Source organism: Lissotriton vulgaris, chromosome 4_1, assembly GCF_964263255.1.
Source record: "Lissotriton vulgaris chromosome 4_1, aLisVul1.2, whole genome shotgun sequence".
In the NCBI taxonomy this organism is placed as follows: domain Eukaryota; kingdom Metazoa; phylum Chordata; class Amphibia; order Caudata; family Salamandridae; genus Lissotriton; species Lissotriton vulgaris.
The window spans coordinates 1,247,872,345-1,247,894,196 of NC_141691.1; the positions used below are offsets into that span (position 1 = coordinate 1,247,872,345).

General features: G+C 44.5%; 1 protein-coding gene across 8 annotated transcripts in view; it reads right to left on the reverse strand.

Annotated features, from left to right (window-relative positions):
- SOCS6 (suppressor of cytokine signaling 6) overlaps positions 1-21,852 on the reverse strand; it is a 144,377-nt gene that overhangs the window by 107,577 nt on the left and 14,948 nt on the right. For 2 of the 8 annotated variants that reach the window (XM_086965447.1, XM_086965441.1), the window contains exon 1: positions 2,650-2,739. The exons of 1 other annotated variant lie outside the window; for it this stretch is intronic. The gene's annotated coding sequence lies outside the window, so the exon portion shown is untranslated. Of the gene's footprint in view, positions 1-2,649; positions 2,742-21,852 lie in introns of those variants that run through there. 5 more of the 8 variants (XM_086965449.1, XM_086965445.1, XM_086965442.1 and 2 more) reach the window with 4 other exon arrangements.

Genomic DNA, 21,852 nt, shown 5'->3' on the forward strand with positions numbered 1-21,852 from the left:
TGATGACGACATGATTCAGTGAATTATCATTCGCTTCCAGAGTTATGATTCCCTTCTAGGGTCGGAGTGCAACTGGCATGCGAGTGATAGCAAGCAAAACCAGACAATAAGGATGAAATCAAAAGGTTATATGGAATGACACCAATGTATGGCCGAGTGGTCCGAATGGGTGCATACATTTAAAGTTTGAATGTTGTGTGCAAGGTTTTACACAGATGTAACACGTCTTTTTACAACAGATGATGCCAACCCAATGTAATAAAAGGATTTTTCTAAAAAACACATTACTTATTTTTCGCATTAAAGTATTTTACAAGCCATTTTTACATGTCTCTCGATTCCCACCCACATGAATAAAAGAAATACCTCAGACCACCGTGCCCTCAAATCTACAGCAAACTTTAATCCTTAACTCGAACGTAAAATATATATTTTTTTAAACTCACAATGCCCTTACAAAGCACACATTTAAGGTAGTTTATCTTAACACATATATCCATGAGTCTCGCTCAGGTACCTTAAGGACAATTATCACAGTTTTCTGCTTACTCTTATAGTCTGTGTAATACAATCTCAGACATGCACTTTATCAAAACGAAATCCTTTGAATCAACCGCTTATAGATTGGACACATTATCAGGAAAAGCATCCTTGGGCTTAACCACTTAAATCAATATGACACTTATCAAGGACCGGACCTCACCATATCTACTGCTGCAGTACATCAGAAAGTCTCAGCGAACGTGAACTTTTTTTTTTAACAAATTATAAACATTGCCTTTAACATAGTACAGCGAGTCCCCTAAAAGTTTACAAATTTAGGATCCTTATTTTTCTAAGCAGTCATAAACCTTGCCTACAGATATATTTAGCATTCCACTGTAAAGTACTGCAAACAATTGACATGTGACCGTACGGAGGAAAAACATTCAAGCAAACAAAGACTTTCTTTATACTATCATGCACTTTCAGAATTAAACTGATATGGACATAAAATGCGGCGATGGCTGGCTCATCGTGAATATTCTGTTGACCCGTATGTCCTTATCAACTAATAGAGACAACGAATTGCACTGTATACATCAAACTAACTCATCAGTGAGGAAATATGTACATATTTGGTTCGAACACCTCTACTATCGTTTTTCACATTTAGATAAATCTCCATCCACTAAACAGGAATTTTTCGTAGTCTGCGAACTTTAGCCTTTTTGTGAAATCTACTGTACACTTACTATGTTATGCCCTGTGAAACTGAAGTATGCAATTCCAAAGAAACTGTTCTCATTGTCGTCCTTGCCATGTAATTTACAGTTTGGAAACATAGTAAGTTACTATGAATTTTCCACACGTAAAACAATGCAGCTATGGGTTATTTGTTTTAAAGAAACCAGATTGCGTTTCAATTGCTCTATTGAGACACAAGAAATGCGAGAACTTAAACCCGATGATGCAAAGAGCACCGATAGATGAGGGGATGTTATTAGCCAGTAGCAGGAAACAATATCCCCCACAAAATTATTTTTTTTAGATAGAACGAGGGGTTAAAAAAAAATAATAATAATAATAAATAAAATCAGCAAGCGTGCATAAAAGTGTCCACTCCTGATCGCAATAGCTATTTGCAATTGAGATTATTATTTCAAAGAAACATCCACAATTTAGAACGGTCCGAAACATGAAAATCATAGTGAAATGCCTAAAAAAATAAAAAATAAAAAAGTGAATAATTAACAAAACCGCTCTTCAGAATTGAACTATGTTCAAAACGTTTTCTTGCAGATGTCACATGCAAAAGGTAATGAACCTCATGCAGGCAACATTTAAATATAGCAAGGGTTAGTAGAACAAAAAAACGGTACCTTTTTGTAAAAAGTGTGTATAGGCGGATTTGTTTTTTGCGGAGTTCGACAATGACTGCGATTATAAGTGCTTCCGCAGTTTACTGTCAGGGTTTCAACATTTTCGGTGTGTTCGTATTTCTGTCCTATCAACCACAACAATCTTACTTTGTTATTTAACATCAAATGACTGCGGCACACCGTTTCTGGAAACTAATCCATTTCAGCAGTGCATTTATGAAGTAGGTTTTAAACGTCTGACAAAAAAAAAAGTCACCCAAACCACTCATTGGAAAGATTGAGCTTATTTGCAAGTGGACTAATGGATTCATTTACAAACACTGTGTTCCACAGTTATTATGTTATAAACAAAGGATTGAAAAATAACACTGAATGTGCAACAGAAATACTATTTTACTGTGGAAGAGAGATACAACACTGTTGACAAAAGTGCTGTCCTATTGGGTACTTGCAAAACAAAACTGCTTTTGGGGAATAACATGTTGAATAGCATCTATTAGATGGTTGTACTTTTCCCCCTTCAGAAGTCTCTTGCTTTTCTACAGTACTGGAAACCATCTGTTAACAATATGCAATTGTTAATTATGTAAAATTTTAAATCTAAAGCTCGAGCTACACAAGTTGGCTTTTCTTGCCACCTAATTCAGTCAACTATGATTTACAAATTAGTCATGCAGCGCCACATTATTATAGGGACTCTAAGTACATAAACAACAAGCGCACTTGTACCACCGCAAACTATCAACACTTTTCCAGGGATCAACAACACACACCATTCGCTACTTACACGGAACCCTCCACGAAATCAGCCTCATGTTCCTCGTCCGTTGCTGATTTTTTTTGATGGACGTCATTCGTCCATAATTCTAGCACTTCCGGGTCGCACAACAACCTATCCCGTGGTTTAACGTTTTCTGGGCGTAGCCTATGAGTGGGCGGAATTGCTAAAGTGTAACGCGACCTAGGATTGGAGCATTAATGACATATTAGCCAATATTGGTGCGCTGTAAGAATTCCGAGGTGCTGATTGGCTCTGGAGTTTGCAGATGCTTTTGTCCTATTCTGTTCCTTTATTGCAGGGTGGAGTGTTTTTTTTTTGTTTGTTTTTTTTAGAAACACCTTCATTCGTAGCTGGCGTGTACCGCTCACAGAGCGAAGTGATAAACTCTTCTGGCTGTGTGAGTGCGTCTCTGGTCGGGCAGACGAGGCTAGGTTGTGGGCTCTCACCTTTTTAATGGGAAAGGGGAGTGTGAATAAGACTGCGGAGTCGGGCCAGAAGTGAAGAGAGCGAGCGGTGGTTGGACTCTGTGTGTTCACATTTGACTGCTGGGCTGGGCAGTGGCGTAGCGAAGGGCGATGCGACCCTCCTCCATGCTGCAGTTTGGCTGCTAGGAAAAGAAGAGTGACTATCCCCAATCATGTACCTATTCCTTAGTCCATGCAATTGCTATGGCTTCGGGCTAGCCCTTTTGTTTCACGGCTCAGACAGACCGGCGAGTTAGGGGGCTGTCGCCTGTCGGCGTCTAAGGCACATGTGGGCACTTCTAGCTTTTGCGTACACTAAGTAGTCCACTTGTATTGTAAAAGTGACGTTGGTTCGATAATGTACATTTTGCTGGTACTTTAACTGCTTCCTTGCGTGCCATGTCGCTTTTTTCACATATGTCAAATTAAAGTGCTTCACAAACCAGTTTGCTCATCTGGATTTGGTCACAAATTACAATGCAAACTGCTTTACACTGAAAACCGAGACAAATAGTATAGTAAACCCCTGAAGGTTTATGAAGGGTTAAAATAACTTCTACAAAAAATGAATGGTTAAAGTCAGTCAGTATGTTATTAATATCAAGAAATAGCATGACGCTCAGAAGAAAATGCAAGAAATAATCTAGTTGTATCAAATATTGTAAAGTTCAGCGCTGCCAAGTTTCCCAAGTTCATGCATGATGTGCTTCTGCAGTCCATGTACTTGTACTCTTGTTTATTCCATTATAAAACAGGATTGCAAGTCAGAGAATTCAAAGGAAAGAGCCAGCACATCACGCATGGACCTGAAACTTGACCGATATGCCAGGTCTAGAGTATAAATCGGCCAGTGTTATGATAAAAACGGGAAAGAAATACAACAAAGGTTGTCAAGTCAATGTAATAATTTAGAATTGGGTAGGCTGGTATCATACCAGAACGTGGTTACAATTCCACCTAAGGTGAAGTTTTCCTTTATCATTTTTAAACACACTCTGTATAACATTGTTGTGCAGTTGACAACCCAGTACCCGATCTTTTGCGCCACCCACAGTTGTGGTCTTGTGGTATCTATGGTTCTGTCTTTCTATACTCTCTCCTGTCTCTATTGTTTAGAATGCCCCCCTCTAGGTTCCTTGCTTAGTGTTCTACCTTTGTCAGTTACTGCCTGGTTCCTGTACAGAGCTGACGTTGCTTCGTGTCTGCTGTGAAGGTTACTGAATAAAGAACCTATACTTAACCAGCTTCATTCCTGCCTTTGATTGGAGTTTGGATTTAACATTTGGCGACGTTTGGGATTTCTTCCTGAATCCTTCACATCCTCAGCACCCACTGAAGCACTGGGAGGCCTACTCGACCATCGGAAGGCGCAAGAACTTCTTCAACAAGTAACGCGCTTCCTCTTCAAAAGGTCGTATGTAACTTTTAAATTTTTGGCTGTTCTTACCGATCCTGCGCCACCATCATCTCGTCTGCGCACCTCTTTACCCTCGAGCGAGTCCTCCTCGAGCGCCATAGACTCTACGTTCCCTTCCTCGAGCGAGCTTCAGCTTGAGGATTCCACTCGAACGTACCTGACTGAGTCTTCTACTCCGGCCATCTTCGTCCCTCCTCCCAGTCAGCCTTCCGCGCACGTCACAGTTCTCCGCCTGGTCCGTGACGGAGTGACGCGCCTCACGTTGTTTCACTCTACGTGACTCCTACGTGACTCCATCTTGGTGAAGGTCACGCAAGTCTTCTTTCCTCAGATCAGACATGAACCTGCACTCAACCCACTTGGAAAAATAATCCACCAAGACTAAGGCGAATCTTAAATGAGGCTTCAAGTTGTACATGGGACCAATAAAATCAATGCCCAGTTTCTCCCAGGGGCCCTGAGGATAAGGAACAGGAATAAGGGGAGTATTCCGCAGCTTGAGAGACTTGTCAGCTTCAAAACAACAGGAACACCTACCCACAAAATTTTCAACATCAATATCAAGATTGGGCCACCAGTAGTAGAGTCGTAACCTTTTCTTGGTGCCGGTGATCCCTAGATGACCCAGATGAGCCAAATTCAACAATTTCAGTTTGAGTTTGTTGGGAGGAATTAACAAAGAGCCCCTCATCAAAAAATCATCCTCAACAGTAAGTTCATCTTTGACTTTGGCGAATAAACGTAAACCAGAATCTAGATTCCTGTCATCGGGCCAGCCCTTGATGACATGACCCTTGAGTACATTTTGGACCTTGTCTAATTTAACACAATCCAACCACTCATCCTTGCTGATGATATTCTCAGAGAACAACAAGCCATCAACCATACCTACAACACATTCGGAGTCCTCACAAAGGGAAGAAGAGTTTTCAGAATCTTTAAGGGGACACCTAGAGAGGAAATCAGCACGGGTATTTTTACCACCAGGGATATGAGAGATGGAGAAATTAAAATCGTACATCCTTGAGAGTAACCTGACTAAACGAGGACTGAGATTACTGTGGTCTTTGTTAGACAAAAGGAACACCAAGGGTTTGTGGTCGGTCACCAAAATAAATCTTCTACCCCAGAGGTAAGTCTCGAAATGTTTGGTTGCCCAAAGACAGGCCAGAGCTTCCCTCTCAATGGTGCTGTATCTGCGCTCTGCAGGAGAAAGGGATCTGGAAGCAAAGCCAACTGTCTGTTCCACACCGTCAACCAACTGAGACAAGACAGCCCCTAAACCAATGCCACTTGCATCCACCGTGACAATAGATTGAATATCATCTCTGAAAGAATGAAGAGAGGGGGCTTGAACAATGAGGTTCTTTAAGTGCAAAAAAGTCTTGTTAAGAGAATCATCCCAAACAAACTTTTCACCTTTTCTGAGCAATTTTCTTAAAGGTTCAGTTTGCAAGGCAAAACAATCCACAAATCTTGAATAATACTCGCAAACACCGAGGAAAGATCTAAGTTAATCTTTGTTTTCCGGACTGGGACTATCGACAATGGCTTTGATAAGGTCTTGTTTGGGAGAGATGCCACTGCTAGAGATGTGATGGCCAAGATAATCAATGCTATCAACCATGAACTTGCACTTTTCTTTCTTTACAGTAAAACCATTGGTTTCCAAAATGTTCAACACCTCAGACAGTTTCTTTAAATGGTCATCATCACACTTAGAATAAATGAGGATGTCATCTTGGTAAGCCAACACATTACTACAATTGCCAAACATTTTATACATGAGCTTCTGGAAGACAGAGGCAGCAGACGCAAGCCCAAAAGGCATGCGTAAGAACCTGTAGGGACCAAAAGGGGTATTAAAGGAAGTCAAATCACGGGAGTCTTCACAGAGTTCAACCTGTCAGTTACTGCCTGGTTCCTGTACAGAGCTGACGTTGCTTCGTGTCTGCTGTGAAGGTTACTGAATAAAGAACCTATACTTAACCAGCTTCATTCCTGCCTTTGATTGGAGTTTGGATTTAACAGGTCTCCAAGGTTACTTTTCTTGTTTAGAAACACAAATTGTACCATTGTTCATTATATCTGTATTTCCGTTCACATAAAGCTTTGAAAGATGCATCATAAAAATTTTTATACAATTATTTAAATATGAATGTGCAAATATAGCAACTTCACCTATATTTAATGGTACTTTATCCAATTTAGGGCTATCGTTCAAAAGAGTAGATTCCATTTCTTGAGCGCAATAATCTACAATATAAAACGTATAAATAATTCAAACTAGGCATAATAAAAATGTAAAATTCATTTTCATTGTCATTTAAATTAGTATCCATTACTCCATGCAAGCTCATTAGACATATACAGACCTATTTTATGTCTTTTTAAACCAATATGAATTTTAATGTTTTTAGCAAATCATTTGAAAGTTTTAATATTTGGAATTTCATAAAGATGTATATTCATTTTATATATCCATATATCATAAAATGATCTTGTATCTTTTAACGATGGGGATGAGTGCCTTTTATTGTAAACTGTCTTTTATGATCTCAACAGATCGAAATAAAGATTGAATTGATAAACACCGTTTTCTCAGCATATTATTTTTATTTCAACTACATATTAATCACATCAAGTTAGTACTATCATGCATTTAACTGGAATCCTTCTTTCATTCCCCCTGATGATTTTTCAAATCCACACTTCATTATTAAGGTCCCTTTATACAGAGATGTAGCTTAGTCAGTGAGATTGGGGGTGGGGGTGAATAGCAAATTTGCCAACTAAAAAACTGTATGCCGAAGGATGACCAAGGGTTCAGATACACTGTTCCCACAAGGAAAAGGTTCAATACTTATAATTTTAAACCCTTTTAGTCAAACAAGAAAAAGTTAAAGCCCTTTACACTGCAGTTTTTGGTAATTTCAACTTCTTGTGTCTGGATTCCTCCAACTCCTTTATTCCATTATACACACCAGCCTTTATTTATTTATTTATTTCAAAGGTTTTATATAGCGCTACTGGACCCAAGAGTATCAGAGCGCTTTACAAGGATGGTGAACATAATGAGATCAAATTAACAGTTAAGCGAAAAAGAGTTACAGTATGATATTGCATTCAACAGGGCTAAGGGGGCAAAGAAACAGAGAGATAACATTAAGTGGAAAGTAAATATTAAAAGTTAGGATAGAGAGGGGGTGAAGAGAGGGGGAGTGAGAAAAATGAATGGATTGAGAGGGGGTGGGAAGAGGAGCGGACAAGGGAAGAGAGAGGTGTGTACTTGTTCAGAGTCAGTAACATTAGATACCCCAGTATTTGTTGAGAAGGAGTACTTTGAGTTCCTATTTGAAGAGAGGGTAAGAGGGGTTGCACCGAAGATCCTTAGGGAGAGAGTTCCAAATTGTAGGAGCTTTACCAGAGAACGCACAGGATTGGGTCTTTTGACATTTGAGTCTGGGTGGGATCAAGACAAGGGAGTTTGTGCTCCTCAGGGACCTGGAGCAACCTGCTTTGTGTAGTTTTGTTGTAAGGTAAGAAGGGGTGTTTCATTGAAGAGCTTTGTGAGTGATGCAGGCAATCTTGTAGGTGGATCTTCCTTCTATTGGGAGCCAATTGAGAATTTTGAGGAGAGGGGAGATGTGATCACATTTTTTTACAATCAGAGATGAGTCTCGCAGCTAGATTGAGGACAGATTTAATCGGAGCAAGATGGATTTTAGGGGTGCCAGCCTAAGTCAATCCTGGAAAGGACAAGCGATTGGACAACAAGTTTGAAATCGTCTGCTGGAATAAATGGTTTAAGTTTCTTGAGGTGGAGAAGGGTGAAAAGCGCACTTTTGGATGCATTTTTAATGTGGGGGATGAGATTTAGATTCTGGTCGATACTGATGCCTAGGGATTTGACAGAATTAGAGGTGGAGAGTGGGCAGTTAAGAGCTTTGATGTCCTTTATCCAGCGTTAAATGGGAAGGGAGTTGTTTTTGGGGAGAAAAGGATGATTTTAGTTTTATTTGGGTTCAGTTTGAGATGGTTCTGATGGAACCAGGTTTAAATTCTGGTCAAGGTCTCATTGAGGTGGAGAATGTCTTTGTGGGATTTGATCTTGTAATATAACTGAGTGTCATCGGCATAGAGGTGGTAATTGATATTAGCTTGTTTGAGGATGAGGGTGAGAGGTTCCATGAACAGATTGAATAGGGTTGTGGAGAGGATGGATCCTAGAGGGACGCCGAGTGAGACAGGTTGAGGTTTAGAGAGAAAGTGGCTGAGCTTGATTTGCTGTGATCTGTTTTGAAGGAATGAGGAGAACCATTTGAATACATTGCCATCTAATCCGAACCGGTCTTTGAGAGTGTTATAAAGGGTGGGGTGGTGGACGGTATCAAATGCAGCTGAGAGGTCGAGGAGGATTAGTAATGAGGATTCCCCTTTGTCTAGGGAGCGATGAATGTCGTCAGTGATATTTAGCATAGCAGTTTCTGTACTGCATCCCTTTCTAAAGCCGGATTGAAAAACATCAAGGAGGTTGAAGGAGGCGATATGTTTCTCTAATTGCAATAGGACACATTTTTTTCGAGGGCTTTAGAGAGGAATGGAAGGTTAGAGATAGGGCAAAGGTTGTTAAGGTCATTGGGGTCAGCAGTGGTGTTTTTGAGAATGGGTGAGATTTGACCCTCTGTTTCTTCTGCTCATTGCTGACACCTTTTTGCTTTCACAATACAACCCCTTCTTAAAGAGAACAAATCCCAAGTATTTAATCAAAAACCAACACCAATGACACAAATGAAAACAGCTATTATAGGTATTATAATTTTAATGATTACTGTCCGAACCCCTTTCAGAGGGCCATGGGGCACGCAGGGCTACTCGCCCCAACCGTGGTGGTTGGGGACTGACCTACTATGGATCCTGCTCAACTTGGCTAAGTACCCCTTCTGCACTTGACTCTTAGTGGTCGAGCAATCTATGCTCCCTCGGGGAAGATGTAGATACAAGTGAGTAAACACGACTGATAACTCAAAGTGAAGACAGTATGAACAATAAATCAATGTTGTGCCAAATATTTGCTTTTATGGAAAAAGTTGTATTTTATTTCTCTCTCCACCCATGCAAAGGAATCCAACATTCAGAAGCAACAACAAAATACCCCTTGAGGTCAGGGCTCTAGTTGTTGGCAGTCAAATTCCTGCCCCACCCTCCTTTGTGTAACATGTTCAGGGTTATTCCCCATTCACTGGTGGCCGCATCAGGGAATGCAAACTAATAGTACTATCAGTCCTGAGTCGACTAGATCTCAATGTGTATAAATCACGAAGATAGTGAAAGACTGAACAAATGAATCAAGAGGAGTGAACTCAAACTACAAAGAAGATCGGTACATTATGGAATACTCGCAAGTGGCTGACCAGTCCAAAACCGATGATGTAGGTTTTCCATCAAAAAGACTTAATGATCAGTCATATCATCTGGCCAAACCCTGGTGTGTGGAAGGCTAGTCCCCTGATCATAGGGACTGAACCGCGCAGTGTCGATATCTTAGGATTTGGTCCACCAACATTACTGAACTATCCGTAATGACTGATCTTTGATGGTTTAGAAAAAGGTGCAACAAAACAGAAAATGTGACTTAAAATAGGATGGAATGCCCTCCTTTATACACCTTTATTCTATGGACGTGACATGCCTCCTAATTAAAAACAGAACAGTGCAAAGGGGCAGTAACAAATATCTGCCTGTAAATAGGCCAACATGTTTCTGCCTAATGGTTGTCTAATCCCACGGCATTATTTATATTATTTATTTTATAGTATTTATAAGGCGCGCAGCTACCCACAAAGGGTTTCCCGGCGCCGTTCAGGGCATTCATCAGGGCCTCTGTTCTTATGCTAGTTGCACTCTCACTAGTGAAAAAAAGGGGGGTTCACCACCTTCACCATAAAGCAAAAGAAAATTTTGATAAACTTGAATGAAATGGTTCAATACGGTACAACCTGTAATGACCATGTATTGTCACCCTCCAACTCACTTGTGCTATAGTGAATCCCTGACTGATGGGTGATTGGGGGAGCCTCCCCCAAGCTTCAGATGACAGCTTGAGGCACCGACGGATAGTGCGGGGCCTCCTATACCTGAGCAGAGTCCAGGTGAGGTGAGGTAGCTCATTAAGTCTTTTTGATGGAAACCCTACATCATCGGTTTTGGACTGGTCAGCCACTTGCGAGTATTCCATAATGTACCGAACTTCTTTGTAGTTTGAGTTCACTCCTCTTGATTCATTTGTTCAGTCTTTCACTATCTTCGTGATTTATACACATTGAGGTCTAGTCGACTCAGGACTGATAGTGTAGCTTTGATAGTAAGCTAATAGACCCCCTGTGTTTCTTATGTTATACATTTAGTTGGAGCTGGGGATAAAACCAGGTGTGGGTCTTTAAACTCCATATCCCTTGGACCCTTGTTTTGAAACTTCTGTTGTATCTATTATAAATGCAAACTAATAGGCCATACTCAAGAGTTTCCTTTTGACTCTTCAGAATTTCACTCAAAAGTGGCCACTTCTGGCATATGGGGTGGCCACATTGCATACTATTGGGCGCAGACTCTTGGGTGCGATTATCCTGCACATGGCAGACAAATGTCTCACGCTCTGGCTCAATTAAGTTCGCCGTGGCCCCCTCAGGCATCCAGGGTCCCCGCAACGTGGCCATGCGGGCTGGGCGCACTCTACACAGTGCTCGACACTTGCACAGTCTACGGCGGCCGTCTCTGGCCACAGAGGAGTCACCAAAAACAGTCTTGCACGCAGGATATGGCCCAATCGGTCCAAAGCCGAATCCTCATATCTCACATAGGGAGTCCTCATTGTTGGGCTCCCCACTGGACCTCGCTCCCTCCAACACTCTCCTCTTCCTCACAGGGCACACTGGTCTTGAAAAAAAGGCAGGCTCCAGGACAGGTGGTCTTGGTTTTCCTGGGTGATGTCCCCACACCCAGAATGGAAACTAGCAGACCTTGGCCCCAGTCCTGGACACATGCAGAAGTCTTGCAGAGCTTCCCCTTCTCACACAGCCCATCTGGCTGCTTGGAAGATGACACATAATTGGGGACTCAACCTACCCTTCTTACAGTCCTTTTCCAGACATCAAATGTGATTTAGGGTCTGGGTCTTTAAAGTTTTATGTTGGGGCTTTGCATCTTTTGAAGCGAGCACTTCTTCTTTTCATCTTCCTTCATGAAAGAGATCTGCCACAGAAGGCATGACTCTGAAGCTGATTGTCCACAACACAATTCATGGGAGTGACCAGAGTTCATATCTAGATGTCAACACAGTGATATGTGCATCAATAGATTAATCCCAGACCCCCAGCCCTAATCTTTATAATTCTTTTATCAGAGCCATCTCCCTTCCTGAGATGTGTCCAGGCCCTTCCTTGTAATCTATCACCGAATCAAAGAGAAGTCTTTTGAAATTTAAAGGGAGTCTTGTCCTTTTCTTTCCAGTGTGTACCCAGCCAGCTCGCAGGAATGCAGCAGTCCACAAATCTGTCTGGGGAGAATCCTCAGGTCTTCACCAGGCATGCCTGGGCTTCCCAAAATGGAATCTAGGGTCCTCCATACAATGTACCATTGCAGCCACATTTCCTTAGTGTGCACTCTCAGCACACTTACTGTCTAGCACTAATACTGCTAAGCCTTGTACATTTACCTTTACACATGCATTCAGTATACACACCCAATCTGCATGCACTGTTAGTACTGAAGCTTTCCTATATTCAACCAGGGTGGGTTTATTTTAAAATACACGCACTGCCACCGTTCACACTTGCTATGTACAAGCTGCACAACTCTTCACCCTTCATGTATTGTACTTCATCCAAGCACACATAGACCCGGCACATGCGGTCCCTGTACACTAACTGCACAGCACTACAACTCCCATGTAATTTCTTCTTCTCAGGCATACATACACCCAGTACACATACTAACCACACATTAACTGCACAGTACTGCTCCATCCTTGTACTGTACCCTTCCCAGGCCCACATACAACTAACGCAGAGTCACAACTTTTGTGCTATGCTGCACTCCACAGCTTTATGATGTCGGCCAAGGATGATTTAAGGACACAGCCATGGAACTTCTAAGAAGTTAAGTGAGCATGTAGGCCTCACTCCACCAGTGACACAGGGTAAAAAGGTCCTGTTCAGTACTACTGATCACTACATAGTATGCTGCCACCACTGTACTCGTGCTATTTACCTCCTGGTGAAGGTGGTATCCTTCCACCACTATGAGGGTTGCACTTTGGGCACCCTTCCCAGTCCAACAAGACCACAATCCATGAGACAGGCCTGTTTCATGGCACACACACATGCTAAGTGTTCGCCTATTTAATAAAATCTGCATAAGGGATCCAGACAACAGTACAGTTGGGCACTCTGGGCAGTGGTACATGGCTTTACCATGCAGAAGATTTTTCTGTCCCAACAAGGACGCTCCATCCTACATTCCTGAGTCATTCACCATCCTTTGAAAGTCCTTCGCCAATCGAACCAGCCCATGTTTCAGCTGTCTCCCATGCTCCAAATTCTTCCAAAGATTTGCTTCAAGCTTGATGTTAGTAATGTTCATAATATAATTATATCTTTTTGAACTTTTATCAGGCACATAAGTGCAACATTGCTGCACTCACACAATATGCAACAGACTCTGCCTTCCTTTGCAAGCAATATATCTAAAGCAAGCCGATTTAGATGAACATAGCACCTACAGCCATTAACTCTTTGTTAATGCTTGTTAGAGCACGAGCTGTATTAGTATCCAACTGATTAACTATTGTAGACAGCTTTCTGACCTTCACATGACTTAAAGCAACACCAATTGAAGAAATCACAGAACTATATGTATCCCCCATTACTTGATCAAAACTATGTTTCTCCCTCCTCAAATTCTTATCACCCTTGCCACTAATCTCATCTACATGATAAATGTGGCAAAATACAAAAGCTAATTAGCAGCTTCCCCCCCAATTACATGGGAGTTTAAAATCAGCAGTCTTATCACACACATAATAAATGAAGGTTCACTTCCTGTCAAAACTGATTAATAACTAAATAACTTTGTTCATACTTGCTCCATCCTTCCTCTTCTACCAAGTCCTCACCCTGAGTTTTCTCATGTATCATACACCCTATCCCCTTCCGTGCTGGATCAAAACTGCGGGCCAGATTTAGATCTTGGTGGGCGGGTTACTCTGTCACAACAGTAATGCATATCCCGTCCGCTGAAATATAAATCCCATTATAGCCTAAGGGTTTTATATTTCAGCGGACAGGATATCCGTCACCATTGTGACGGAGTAACCCGTCCGCCGAGATCTAAAATGGGCCCTGAGTTTCTGATGTATCTTTGTATTTCAGACTCTTTCTTCATCTTTTTTCAAATTAATCTCTCTGCATCCTCCCAATATTTGCTTATTTTCTTCCTCCTTTCATTAAACTCCTTCATAAACTCCTTTTAAATCCTATTAAATCTGAATGTAAGCCTATCATTAGTTTGTTTAAATTCTGCAATCAGTTTTGCATATTTTGACAAAGTCCCCCAAATTTGTATTTCTATAAAAGATATCTGAGTTCTCACAATAGGTACTCTCTTCAAATAAACACTATAATCCACAAGTATTAGTTCCAGGGAATCCTGTCAATAGAACACATTTATAAACACACTATATGACAGAGAAGAGGTGAGTGGGAGTTGATGATACGCCAAGTCCTCAGCAACTGAAGGAAGGTAAGATTGAGAATATATAGCAGTTACTTCTATTCAATCTCTTTGAATATTCTTTTAAAAAACTCAAATATAAATCTTTCCTAAAATCGCCTATAAAACTATCCCTATGCAGCATTTTGTTATTTGGATCATTTCTTTCAGCCATCAGGGTCTGTTTAATTATATTTTGAGGTGAATCATATCCAAGTGGCGTGCTAAATTCTATGTCAGGACCGGAGGCTTCAGAATATGCTTTTTGCCTTCTTCGCTGATTTATTCACAAAACTCACAGCAGCCAAAAAGCACATAACAACAGCCCTACCTCGAACAAAGGGTATGGGCAAAATAAAATGAATATGTCCATCAACTACAACTCCCGTGAGCATCATAAGGCAGTCCATAATGTAGTCCTTCCTCATCATCCACTGCAGTTAGGTAGGACGTCCCCTTCATGACCACTTCCTCTTTCTTCGCTGCTTCGCAGCCAGTTAAGTGGTTTTCTCACTTTCTCCTCAATTTGTTTCAAGATTGTGGATTATTGTTTTTTTTTTGTACTTAATATTGCATGTTTCTCTACTGTGGGGTTTGTTATGGTGCTCCGTTTTTCATTTTAGAGCCCATTGTAGTCGCGGGATCATTTCTTGCCCCTACGCGTTTTTGCCCGTTTTCGGCCACCTCCGGCCGCTAGGGGGAGCCAAAGTGTCTCGTTCTCCTCGGCGCGGTGTCTCATCAGGGAGCCGCGCTGAGGAGAACGTTTCTGCCGTTACTCACCCGGTCACCTCACCTCGATGCTCATTTGAGCCTGTATTAAGCCCCACACTCGATTCTGACACCCCGTTTGGGGTCCATATTGCGGTTCGACCGCGCTGCCGCCTGCGGGCGTTCAAGGGCACTTTGTGTTTTTAGGCTTCCTTCTGACAGCTTCTAGCGTGCAGGGAGGTGACAGAGGCCCGGTCTTGCTAGGAGGGCCGGCGCGCTAGTGGGGTGAGTGCCCCCCCTATATTCCCGGTTCCACTGGGCACCAGCTGCGAGCAGACTTGTTCTGCCCCAAAGTCCTGTACAGGCTATAGCCTGCTGCCCTATCCTTCAGGCTGACTTTGGCCCCTTCTTAAACATGGGGCATTGTGGTAGTGCTAGGCACCTGGAAGAGATGGGGGACGAATATTATGAGGAAGAGGAGTCGCAGGGCTACCTCAATGATGACGAGTTTTACCAGGCCGTAGATAGCTCTATTTATAGGTGCGTTTCAGAGATTGTGGGGCCTATAAAGGAACGCCTCTCGGCACGTATCATGCAAGAGGGTGACTCAGGCACATCTAGGGGTCCCAGCTAGTCCTACGGCCCAACGGGGAGTACTCCCCCAGTCCCTAAGATACCCTGTAAGGATGGGGTGTCGAGTGGGGCGCGCGGTGTGGACAAAGACGCCTTCGAGAGGTTGCGCGAAGCATTCTTGGCTAAGGCGATAGATCCCGCCCCGACGTCCTCCCCACCCCCGGGCCCCTTGGGAGCCTGCGGCCAGTTCAGCTCCTTTGTCACCGGCGCAAACCTCCCCGGCGGACACCAATGATGACGAAGGGTCGGAGCGTTCTTGGCGGCCTTCGGGCTCCGCCGCCAAACTCCCACAGGACAGTTCGGGTATGCTAGACCCGGATGAAATAATGCATTCGAGGTCAGTGGACTGGACCCCTGGGGAGAAGGTGGCGAAGTTAGTCGCTGGCCGCCTCCGCAAGCCCTTAGAGAAGGAGGCGAGGAGCTGTTTGCGTGGGGAATGCCCCAGGCCTACGCTGGAGGGGAAGGTTGCCCTGACCCCAGAGTTAGACCCAAAAATGGCTACCTTTTTAGCAAAGTTTGTTAAGGACCCTCGGAAAGGCATTGACCGCTCCTGGCGGGCTTGCCAGGATAAGCTGTTAGATGCCATAGGTCCCATAACAAAAATTCTGGACATGGCTGAGGAGGCCAAAGTGTCCGGGGTGACCATCTCCCCTGAGGTCCTCTCCAACTGGGCGCAGAGAGTGGTGGTTTTCCTGGGGAACGCGAACTGCGCGCTGTCTACAGAACGCAGAAGGTCCCTCCTGATTAAATTAGACTCTAAGTTAGGGGATCTGGCCTCTTCTGAGGCAGGGGCAGTGGCCCAGGGGGGTCTCTTTGGAGAGCCATTTATCATCGAACTGGGGAAGTTCGTTAATACCTTTACGTCCCTAGATAGGGCCCAGTCAAATATCAAAAGGGTCTTCCACCAGCGTTTCTCCAGGGGGGCCGGTCGTGGAGGGGGCCACGCGACCGGCCGTGGTGGTCAGCAAGCGACCAACAGAAATCAAGGCTCCGGTCGAGGGCAGTATAACTCCTCGCAAAACTACAACATCTTTTATCCTACCAGAGGACAACGCTTCCGTGGCCGTGGTGGATTCAAGAATGCTGCTGGGAACTCCTCCAATGGTGAGTGTAATCTCGGCGGACCAGGTCCGCGTGGGGGGACGAGTGGCCTTGTTTCCAGAGGTCTGGGCCGCGATCACGGCGGATGCCTGGGTTTTACAGACTATCCGAGGTTTCCACGTGGAATTTTACGATCAGCCCCGGCAGGTCAGGCCTCCTCCTCCTATCGTTTTCTCTTGTGCGGACGCACGTCTAGTCGACGAAGAAGTTTCAGACCTGCTTCGCAAGGGCGCCATCTGCCTTTCCACTCGACACCCGGCGGGGTTTTTTAGCAACTTGTTCCTGGTGGACAAGGCAGATGGTGGGAAGCGTCCGGTTATCAACCTCAAAGAATTCAATGGTTGGTTGATCTACCGGCACTTCAATATGGAGGGTATCCATCTTTTGAGAGATGTGCTACTTCCGAATGATTGGATGGTACGCCTAGACCTCAAGGATGTGTACCTTGTGGTTCGCATTCATCCCCCGCACCGTCGCTTTCTGCAGTTTCGGTGGGGGGGGGTCAAGTGTTCGAGTTTACCGCCCTTCCTTTCGGGCTTTCTTCCGCCCCTTGGTGTTTCACCAAGCTCCTCCGGCCGGCGGTGGAGGTTTTGCGGAGCCCGGGTATCCGGATGATAGTCTATCTGGGCGACATCCTGCTGATGGCTCAGTGCCCAGTGCAGTTGGATCTTCAGCTGCGCCAAACGATATCCTTGCTCCAGGGGCTGGAGTTTGTGATCAACAGCGAAAAGTCTGTTCTGGTTCCGTCCCAGTCAGTGGTATTCCTCGCTTTTACCGTGGATTCAGTGCAATGCACCCTAAGCCTTCCTTCCAGAAAGCTAGGGAAGATCCGCCACATCCTCCGCCAGACGATCTCGCGATTGCACACGTCCCTCCGTCAGATTGCCCGGGTGGTGGGTCTACTGTCTTCCTCCATCCAGGCAATCTTTCCAGGGCCCCTGCACTACCGAGCCCTTCAGCGCCTCAAGGCGCATCACCTCCGACGGGGCCTGACGTACGATCAAGTGGTTGCCCTATCGGACGAGGTGAAGGAGGCGATGAATTGGTGGCTTGCGCATATGGAGGCCTGGAACGGCCGGGCGATCTTCGGTCCTGTCCCGGACTTGGTGATAGAGTCCGACGCCAGCCGTGCGGGCTGGGGCGCTCGCTGTGCAGAGTTTTCCACAGGCGGCGCCTGGTCATCCGAAGAGCAAGAGCTCCATATCAACTGTCTGGAAATATTGGCCGGGTCCTTCGCGGTTCGCTGCTGGACCAAGGACACAGTTCGTTCGTGCGTCTTGCTTCGCATGGACAATATCTCGGCTGTGCGTTACATAAACCATTTGGGTGGCCCTCGCTCCAAGGCGCTTTCGGACTTGGCGAAGGTCTTTTGGAATTACTGCCTGGCGCGCCAGGTGTCGGTGACGGCGGAATACTTGCCGGGCCAAGACAATCAGGTGGCGGATTGGCATTCCCGATATCTACGGAACTCCAGTCAGTGGAAACTCAATCCACAAGTGTTCAGGTGGCTGGACGATACCTGGGGCCCGTTCTCGGTAGACCTCTTTGCGTTCCGTCTGGACTTCCAGCTCCCACGTTTCTTCAGCTGGAGGCCGGACACTCTAGCAGAGGCCACGGACGCCTTCCTCCAGGACTGGAGCCGCGAGAAGTCGTAGGCTTTTCATCCATTCTCGATGATACTGAGAGCGGCGGCCCATCCGCGCCGCCAACGGGCGGATGTGGTAATGGTGACTCCCTGGTGGAGATCTCAAGTATGGTTTCCAGTTCTTCTGGAACTTTCTTGGGATTCTCCAATCCTGCTCCCCCGGTTTCCGCGGCTTCTTCTCAGCGCGGATGGGGAACTCTATCACCTGCTCACTCAGAGCTCTCTTCACCTCATGGCGTGGAGGCTTTCGGGCGACATTGGTCGGTCCCGGGCCTTTCGAGACCGGCTGAGGATTTCCTCTCAAAGGACTGGGCAGGCAGCACGACAAAACGTTATCGCTCTGCCTGGAATAAGTGGTCCCGCTGGTGTCTTCGACGAGACCTGGATCCCTTGGTCGCAGGCGTCGTTCTTGCATTGAACTATTTGGCGGAGTCGGCCGCGACTGGTTTGTCCTATCATACTATCAATGCGATGCGGTCAGCGATCTTGGCGGGCCACCAGCCAGTGGCGGGGGCACCGCTAGGAGAACATCCTTTTGTTTGTCACCTCTTGCGCGGTATTCGCCTGTCTTTGCCTCCAGAACCACGTTATTCGGTTATTTGGGATGTTAACCTGGTGCTTAACCTTTTTTTTGTTGTGGCCGCTGAATAAGTATCTGTCCTTGAAGGAGCTTTCGGCGAAGTTGGCAATGCTCTTATGTCTGATTTCATGCAGACGAGTAACGGATGTACGCGCCTTGGATGTCACGGCGAGGGTTTTTTCCCCTGATGGGGTGGTCTTCACATTGGGGCGTCGCACGAAGTGTGCTTCAAGGTCGATTTCTTATCCATACTTCGTGGACTCTCCCAAACTGTGTGTGGTTCAGTGTTTAAAGGTTTATGAGGACCTAACTGTTAAATCCTGTCTTCAATGAAAGGCGGAGAGAAGACTGGTAAAGAATAAAGGTTCTCTAATGTAGATCCTTCACAGCATACAAGAAGCACGTCAGCTAGGAACAGAAGTCAGGCAATAACTGACACCAGATAGAACATGAAGCATAGAACCCAAAAGGCATTCTAAGCAATAGAGACACATAAAGAATATAGATAACCCAAAACTCTAAACCATAGATACCACACTAACCTTGGAACTTCGCCCTCTGGGCGAACAACAGCTGCTAATCGTGCTGCGAAAGCCGCACAAGGCTGTCTCTTCTCCCACCATCGCCAGATGGGTACGGTGGATCATGCAGGAAGCATGCATTGACACGAAACAGTTCGGTGCGCATTCCGCTAGAGGGGCCATGGCCTCGAAGGCGTTTTCCTTAGGAGCCAGATTAGAGGATCTGATGAGAGCTGCTGATTGGTCTTCGGACACCACCTTTAAAACATTTTACTTCAAACCGGTGGTTGATATTGCTCATTTGGTGGTGAGTAAGCTTTAAACTAGCATAATCCGAAGCCTCCTGTCTTGACATAGAATCGAAATTTGCCTAGCAGTGTAACGGTAAGTTTCAATTCTATTAAGGACACGGAGGCGAGGATTATCCCTCCCAATCCGTCTACGGAGATTTCCCTCCTGTACTGCAGTAAGTACTCAGGTTTTCCAGTCTTATGGCAATGTGACTTGAATGTTGTATATTGTGGAATCTCTGGTCACTGTCAGTCTCCCTTTCACTGCTGACGCTGTGGTATTTGTTGTAGGAAACGATGGCGCCAAGCAGGACCAATAGTGGAACAGCGTGCCTCGCGCAAAGAAAGAGGAAGTGGTCATGAAGGGGACGTCCTACCTAACTGCAGTGGATACTGAGGAAGGACTACATTATGGACTGCCTTATGATGCTCATGGGAGTTGTAGTTGATGGACATATTCATTTTGTTTTGTCCATACCCTTTGTTCGAGGTAGGGCTGTTGTTATGTGCTTTTTGGCTGCTGTGAGTTTTGTGAATAAATCAGCGAAGAAGGTAAAAAGCATAATCCTCGCCTCCGTGTCCTTAATAGAATTGAAACTTACCGTTACACTGCTAGGCAAATTTCGATCCCACTTAAAAGTTAACTATGAATATTACTATTATGACACTAAAATTAATTGGAAAGGTTTGCAGCAATTTCTCTTGCCATTTGCCATTTTCATTCTTACAAACAAGAAATCTAAATAATAGTCAATAATCTAACCACTAATTTTATGGTGCAAAAATGATAAAGCAGCACAGTTCATGTATTTAATTTCTTTTAAGAAGGAAAATCTAGTATCTGCAACTGGATACCTAAGATACAAACAAAAACAGACTCTAACTATAAAATTGAGCTGAGTAAAAAGAATTCAGTTTACATATCAGTCCATTAACTCACCTGAAAGTTCTTCAGGAATGATTGTTTCAGGTTTTAATCAGTTCATGCTCACATAGGTTCTTAAAAAATGAATGGATAATCTGTGAAATAAACGACTTCCGTATCTGATTGTTCGGATTGAGCTAGATATGACCATTCAGGAGCTACATACTGTAGGTTAGGCACTCTTAGTCTCATTGTTTTTTTGGCTGTTGGCTATTGCTGTCACTTTTTTATATCTGCCATGTTTCCACTTCATTTGTCTTTGTTCTTTCTTCAGTGGTCTTTTTCTTGCTCCCTTTGGCCATCTTTTTTCACTATACACTTTTACTTGAAAGACTTACAACTGTCTCTTACCACTGCTCGTATCCTTACTTCAGTTGGCATGGATTGAGGACTGTTTCCGGTTTGATAATTTTCACCCCTCATGGCCGACCAAGACTTACCAGGGGTTTGGGAGATACAGAGCTTTAACCCCTTCCCTGCGGGGGTAATTCCCCCATGGTGTGGTGGGGGGGTGAGCTCGGCACTGCGGTGCTCGCGAAGAGACCATGAGCACAGCTCCATGTGACTCACGAAGAGCTGGTCTCATCATGAGCACAGAGGAGGTTAATGCTTGTTTCAGTTTCCTTCGCTGATATCGAGACTCTGGAGTGACTTCACAATCTTTTGGGCTTGTTCTGACTGAGTTTGCTGATATTCATTCTTAAAAGATCTATCGTGTGCTTCTCCTGAATCGTTTCACTGGACTGGACTTTGTTTTGGTGAATCAGTGGCTGTTGTCTCCACTTCTTCATCATCTCACCTCACCCTCTTCGTGAGCGATGTTTAAATCCACTGTAGCAATCTGGCACGTTTCACAGCAGTCTTGGCTGGTCACAAGGATCACTTGAAGAGACCCCCTCCAGTCTTGTGAATACTTTTTTTCACCAAAACCCAGAGCTGAGATCATGACACAGCTCCTACCCCGCTGGTGACATCACCAAGTCGACCTGATGAGAGATAGAATGCACCTCATCAGCTACTCCCCTATGTGATATTCACAAGTACAGCTGCAGGGACAGAAGGGATTTTAATGTGCCACCCCTATGGCTCTCTCCATCAGCACTTCAGGGGTAGGGGAGTCCTGTTCTTTTACTTGACGTGCTTCTGAGGCTTATCAG